The sequence below is a fragment of the Bombina bombina genome, chromosome 1 (assembly GCF_027579735.1).
Source record: "Bombina bombina isolate aBomBom1 chromosome 1, aBomBom1.pri, whole genome shotgun sequence".
NCBI lineage: Eukaryota > Metazoa > Chordata > Amphibia > Anura > Bombinatoridae > Bombina > Bombina bombina.
In genome coordinates, this window is record NC_069499.1 from 633,652,358 (window position 1) to 633,660,011 (window position 7,654).

The following is a 7,654-nucleotide window of genomic DNA, read 5'->3' on the forward strand; positions in this document are numbered from 1 at the left end:
GTAAAAACAGTTAATATTATTCACATTGGGGAATATGTTCTAGGTATTTTTAAATAGCTATTCCTATATGTAATCATATAGATATATATTTTAACAAAAATCTGTTATATATATAACTATTTGAAGAACATTGGAATGTGTAATATTAATATTTCATGTGCGATTATCACACTTGGTTAAACATGCGAGTAGGGTGTCTGTGGGAGAATACGTTAAAGTGATCGCAATATTCAAAGTACTGCTTTTTCTGTGCATTGGGTTAGTGCAAGTGAATTTTTTTTACTTTCAACTTGTAATACGAGTGGTATCCAATATGTGCAAAAAAACTTACTTCTAGCTAAGTTAACGTGTGAGTGATAATTACTGCTCCCCTCATAATTTGGCCCATAGTAGTTTTATACAGGACAAGAACATATGTTTGTCAAAAGTATACATTTTAAAAAACTCTTTTTAAGATAGAACAAAGGGATAAATATAACTTTGTTGTCACTTCCCTAGAATACATTCCAACATTGTCATTGAGGACACCAATTTACCAAGCAGAAAAAGAAGACATTGGCCTCTATCAAGCCGTCGACTTTCTTGCATTTGACGGCCCCAATACGCTCACCTCAGATCGCCTAACACCAAGTACGGAGCGATGAGCAGCGGACTGTTGTTAGCTAACAGACATCGATCTCGCTGCTCTTCGGCTTTTTAACAGCTTTCTTGCTATACTGTCACTAAGCACCCACACTATACTATGCTGTTTACCCCCTAAACCGCCGCTCCCAGAGCCCCCCGCGACTAAAGTTATTAACCCCTAAACCGCTGCTCCCAGAGCCCGCCGTCACCTACATTATACATATTAACCCCTAATCTGCCCCCCCACACCGCCGCTATATTAAATGAATTAACCCCTAAATCTAAATCTAACCCTAACCCCCCCCGACTTAAATATAATTTAACTTAATCTAAATAAAATTCTTATAATTAAATACATTATTCCTATTTAAAACTAAATACTTACCTGTAAAATAAACCCTAAGATAGCTACAATATAATTAATAATTACATTGTAGCTATTTTAGGATTTATTTTTATTTTACAGGCAAGTTTGTATTTATTTCAACTAGGTAGAATAGTTATTAAATAGTTATTAACTATTTAATAGCTACCTAGATAAAATAAATACAAAATTATCTGTAAAATAAATCCTAACCTAAGTTACAATTACACCTAACACTACACTATAATTAAATAAATTAAATTAATTAAATGCAATTACCTAAAATTAAAGTACAAAAAGAAACAAACACTAAATTACAGAAAAATAAAAAAATAAAATACAAGAATTTTAAACTAATTAAACCTAATCTAAGCCCCCTAATAAAATAAAAAAGCCCCCCCCTAAATAATAAAAAAGCCCTACCCTATACTAAATTACAAATAGCCCTTAAAAGGGCTTTTTGCGGGGCATTGCCCCAAAGTAATTAGCTCTTTTACCTGTAAAAAAAGAAAATTACAACCCCCCAACATTAAAACCCACCACCCACACACCCACCAACCATACTCTAAAACCCACCCAAACCCCCTTTAAAAAAAACTAACACTAACCCCCTGAAGATCACCCTACCTTGAGCCATCTTCACCCAACCAGGCCGAAGTCCTCCAAGAAGCCGTGCAGAAGTGGTCTTCCAGACGGCAGAAGTTTTCATCCAATCCAGCCAGAAGAGGTCCTCCAGACGGCAGAAGTCTTCATCCAGGCGGCATCTTCTATCTTCTTCCATCCAACGAGGAGCGGCTCCATCTTGAAGACATCCGACGCGGAGCATCCATCGATCCCGCCGACTAACGATGGTTCCTTTAAATGAGGTCATCCAAGATGGCGTTCCTTGAATTCCGATTGGCTGATAGGATTCTATCAGCCAATCGGAATTAAGGTAGGAAAATTACTATTGGCTGATGCAATCAGCCAATCGGATTGAAGTTCAATCCGATTGGCTGATCCAATCAGACAATAGGATTGACCTTGCATTCTATTGGCTGTTCCAATCAGCCAATAGAATGCAAGCTCAATTCTATTGGCTGACTGCATCAGCCAGTAGGATTTTTCCTACCTTAATTCCGATCGGCTGATAGAATCATATCAGCCAATCGGAATTCAAGGGACGCCATCTTGGATGATGTCATTTAAAGGAACCGTCATTCGTCGTTAGTCGTCAGGATCGATGGATGCTCCGCGTCGGATGTCTTCAAGATGGAGCCACTCCTCATCGGATGTAAGAAGAAAGAAGATGCTGCCTGGATGAAGACTTCTGCCGTCTGGTGACCTCTTCTGGGCGGATTGGATGAATACTTCTGCCATCTGGAGGACCACTTCTGCCCATCTTCTTGGAGGACTTCGACCTGGTTGGGTGAAGACGGCTCAAGGTAGGGTGATCTTCAGGGGGTTAGTGTTTGTTTTTTTTAAGGAGGGGTTGGGTGGGTTTTAGAGTAGTGTTGGGTGTGTGGGTGGTGGGTTTTAATGTTGGGGAGGTTGTATTTCTTTTTTTACAGTTAAAAGAGCTGATTACTTTGGGGCAATGCCCTGCAAAAAGCCCTTTTATGGGCTATTTGTAATTTAGTATAGGGTAGGGATTTTTATTATTTTGGGGGGGCTTTTTTTATTTCATTAGGGGCTTAGATTAGGTGTAATTAGTTTAAAAGTATTGTATTTTTTTAATTTTCTGTAACAGTGTTTTTTTTTTTGTACTTTAGTTAATTGTATTTAATTGTATTTAATTGTAGGTAATTGTAGGTAATTGTAGGTAATTGTAGTTAATTTAATTTATTTAATTGTAGTGTAGTGTTAGGTGTAATTGTAACTTAGGTTAGGATTTATTTTACAGGTAATTTTGTATTTATTTTAGCTAGGTAGTTATTAAATAGTTAACTATGTAATAACTATTGTACCTAGTTAAAATAAATACAAAGTTGCCTGTAAAATAAAAATAAACCCTAAAATAGCTACAATGTAATTATTAATTATATTGTAGCTATCTTAGGGTTTATTTTACAGGTAAGTATTTAGTTTTAAATAGGAATAATTTATTTAATTATAGGAATTTTATTTAGATTAATTTAAATAATATTTAAGTTAGGGGGGTGTTAGTGTTAGGGTTAGACTTAGGTTTAGGGGGTTAATAAAATTAATATAGTGGCGGCGGTGTGGGGGGGGGGCAGATTAGGGGTTAATAAATATAATGTAGGTGGCGGTGGGCTCCGGGAGCGGCGGTTTAGGGGTTAATAACTTTATTTAGTTGTGGCGGGGTTTGGGAGCGGCGGTTTAGGGGTTAATAAGTATAATGTAGGTGGTGGCGGTGTCAGGGCGGCAGATTAGGGGTTAATAAGTATAATGTAGGTGGCGGCGGTGTAGGGGGGGCAGATTAGGGGTGTTTAGACTCGGGGTATGTTAGGGGTCCTCTACTCTTCTCCATCTATACTTCTTCACTGGGTAAAGTTATCAACAGTTATGGCTGCAAATATCACCTCTATGCTGATGACACCCAGATCTACCTCTCCACCCCTGCTCTCTCTCCCTCTGTCCTCTCTCATGTCAGCAACTGCTTATCTGCTATTTCTTCCTGGATGACCTCTCACCACCTAAAGATTAACATGTCCAGGACTAAGCTCCTTCTTATCCCCCCCTCAAGCTCTACGACGACTTCTGACTTCTCTATCCCTGTTGACGGCATCACCATTTCCCCATCGCCCCAAGTCCGCTGCCTCGGAGTCACACTTGACTCAAACCTATCCTTCGTCCCCCATATCCAATCGCTTTCTACATCCTGCCGCAATCATCTACGCAATATTTCCAAAATTCGCCCTTTTCTGAGCGCTGACACCACAAAGCAAATAATAGACTCCCTTGTTATCTCCCGACTTGACTACTGCAATAACCTACTCGCTGGCCTTCCTCTTTCCCGCCTCTCCCCCCCTTCAATCCATCCTAAATGCCTCTGCCAGGCTGATCCACCTTTCCCGTTGATCCCTTCATTGGCTCCCCATTCACAGCAGAATCAAATTCAAAATTCTCACCCTTACATACAAAAGTCTCACCAATGCCGCTCCCCTCTACCGATCCTCTCTAATACACAAGTATACTCCAGCCCGTCCACTAAGATCCAACAATGACCTGCTCCTTGCATTCGCAACTATCACCTCCTCTCATGCTAGACTGCAGGACTTCTGTTGTGCAGCACCTATCCTCTGGAACACTCACCCTCGTGCTGTTAGGCTTTGCCCTAATCTTTCTTCCTTTAAATGTTCCCTGAAGACTTTTCTGTTCAGGGAAGCCTACCACCCAACTCAATAATAAATTAATTTCACTTACCTAACATTTTCCTCATCTAACTCTGTATTAACATCTTTCTAAATCTTGCAGTCCTCACCTCCTGTTTCTCAACCTCCGACCCTTCTAGATTGTAATTTCCCACGGGAATAGGGCCCTCAATCCCTCCTGTATGTGTTTGTAAATTTTGTCCTGTATTTTACAAGTCTTGTATTGTTTTATTTAAATAAATTGTATCCATGGACAGCGCTGCGGAATATGTTGGCGCTTAATAAATAAAGTATAATAATAATAATAATAATAGGGTGTTAGGTGTAGACATTACCATAGGAATTAATGGGATATCGGGCAGCAGCGAACATAAGCTTTCGCTGCTTTCAAACTCCCATTGATTCCTATGGCATCCGCCGCCTCCAGGGCGGCGGATTGAAAACAAGGTACGCTGGGCCGGAAAAGTGGCGAGCGTACCTGCTAGTTCTTTGATAACTAGCAAAAGTAGTCAGATTGTGCCGAACTTGCGTTCGGAACATCTGTAGTGATGTAAGCATCGATTTGTGTCAGACTGAGTCCGGCGTATCATAAGTTACGTCACTATATTCTACTTTTGCCGGTCTCTAGCCTTTGATAACTAAGGCGAATCAGGCTCGCCACAAATACAATGCGGAATTCCAGCGTATTTGCGGTTGACAGCTTGATAAATAGTGGCCTAAGTGACTAGTGTATTTATTGACAATGTTTTCAAGGAGTATAGACACTTGGTCTGTCAATCTACCAGAGCAGCAAAGGCAGGAGAACCTACATAATATCAAATTATCCAAAGAAGGGGGGCCAGAGCTAACAGCCTTACAGAGCAGACGCCATTTCATTGAGCTCCTAATTTACTCTCATAAAATATACTAAAAAGCATAACTAAATAAGTAGTTTTATCCTCACAAAGCAGTGATTTACTTTTAATTTCAAGTGGACCATCGGACACTAGAACTTGGGGCTAATCCGGTCCAGCACGTATCACAGAGAGAGAGGATCCAGGCTCGGTGGCCTCATTGACTGCTGTGTGTGTTGCAGCTACGGGAGAACAACTCTGATGAACAGATCATCTATTTAAAAAATATCATCGTTAGCTCCGGAGGGTCGGGGATCCGCTCCAGAGCTCTGCTAAGCCCTGGCAGCTGCAGACGGTGCTACAGCTGAGGCACCGAGTTAAGACTTTCACCCGAGTCGGCTCACCATCACTTCCAAGAACTGTGAGTAACGGCTAGCCAGGCGCTGGCCATATCTATATAAACCAATAACAGTCACACCTGAATACATATATATTCTACAACACGAACCTTGCATAGTGTTCAGGGCATAGGTGGGCAGTTTCAAATAGCCGGGTGCTTTGGTGGTGGCGCGAATCACCATTTTTAGTGCCTCTATCCTCCTATGCGCAGCTAGCCACTGAAAACGGTCAAATTTTTACAAAACTGCTGCCTACCCTTAGATTCACTAGCAATAAGTGCTCCCTGAGCACATATAAAGGACTCTACTTAACAGTGTAGTGAAAATGACAGATCAGGAGGCCTGATAGTTTCATATCTGTATTTACCAATTCCTTTTTGAGCCTGCATATTTCTGCCAGACACGTGGAGCTTACAGTTGCTGTGGAGGCTCATAAAAGACATTGACAATAATTGAGGAGTAAACTGGAGATACCTGTAACCATTTGTACTTTGTGGAAGGGAAACGTTAAGAGAATAAAGAGCAAACCAGCAAATACTTATATCTACTGCAATCAGGTTTCCCTGTTCATCATACCTAACTGTGTAGTACACAACCACAAATTTAGGAGCACTTCCAGTCTTGTACACAAGTGGAGCTCACATTTGCTATGGACATTCAGTAAAAGCTTGAACACCAATTGAGCTGTAAGAAATATTGGAATATAAAATCCAACACATATCTGGCTGATTTGGTCTTGTGCAGTTAAGCAAATAATCGCTGAAGAACACTCTCCCTCCTTTCCTGCTGTACACAGTTGCAGCAGGTCATATCCTAACTTCTTTTTCCGTCCTAGTCCAGTGGAGACAAATCCCCTGGGGAGTGTGTTCACTATTATTTTTTCTTTATTCCCCTACACCCAATGGGGGTCCTACTCCACAGTGTTAGACCACATAGCGGGCTAGATATGTCCGGCTAAGCTCTCACGCATGACAGGGGGGGGCCTGGGGGATGCCTGCATTACTACATCCTTAAGTGTGTTACAACAAAGTAAAACCCTACTCTATGCTGAAAGCTAACTTTTGCCCACTTTGGAGATTATACGTGAACATTTCAACCTGCGCCCTGTGTGTGTCATCTCCCCACCTGAGATTTGAAGATGTCTCATTCACAACAAAAGAAAAATAATAACAAAGCTAGCTCTGGGATTAAACGGACTGTTGCTGACCACTTTGGTGCTCCGGGTGACTCTATTCAAGCTCATTCAATGATGGCGATGGAATCCATCTCCTCTCCTCCTTCCAGCCCTGAATCATCATCTCTATCTATGGTGGCCATTCACAACCTGCAAACTGGAGACCAATCTCAGACATCTCCATCCTTCATCCTTCAGTCCTTGAAAACTCTACTTGACGACCATCATGCTTCATTCTCAGAAAAGCTGACTTCCACTATTGCTGACTTAAAAAAGGACTTACACTCCACTACCGAGAGGCTTGATACTGTCGAGCAAAAACAAGAGGACCTTGTGGTTGATCAATCAAATCTACTCAATTATACACAAATCCTAGCAGGTAACATAGCCGAATTGGAAGATAAGATGGCGGACCTAGAGAATAGGTCCCGCAGGAACAATCTTCACATTAGAGGCATACCTGAAGAGATCACCAATCCGGAACTTCTGCCGTTCTTAATGGAATACTTTACTCTTTTAGCTAAACCTCAATCTCCTACGGAAAATATGGTTGACAGAGCACATAGATCTCTGAGACCTTGAGGATTGCCTTCTGAACAGTCGAGGGATGTCATTGTGAGATTACACTTCTATACCTACAAGGAGTGCCTACAAAGAGCTACTTTTCGTACCCTGGAGTTGCCTGAGAGGTTCGCCAACATCAAAGTGTTCGCGGACCTCTCTCCCAGAACTCATCAACAAAGGAAAACTTTCAGCGACATAACAAAAAATCTTCGTCAGAACAACATCAGATATAGATGGGGGTTTCCCACGAAGTTACATGTTACTAAAAATGACCGCACTTTCACCATCACCTCTGTTTCCCAAGGCCTCGCTCTGCTCAAATCTTGGGATAGGGGCTCTACCTCTGGGGAGGCTGAAGATGAAGCGGTGCATAGTAACAACAG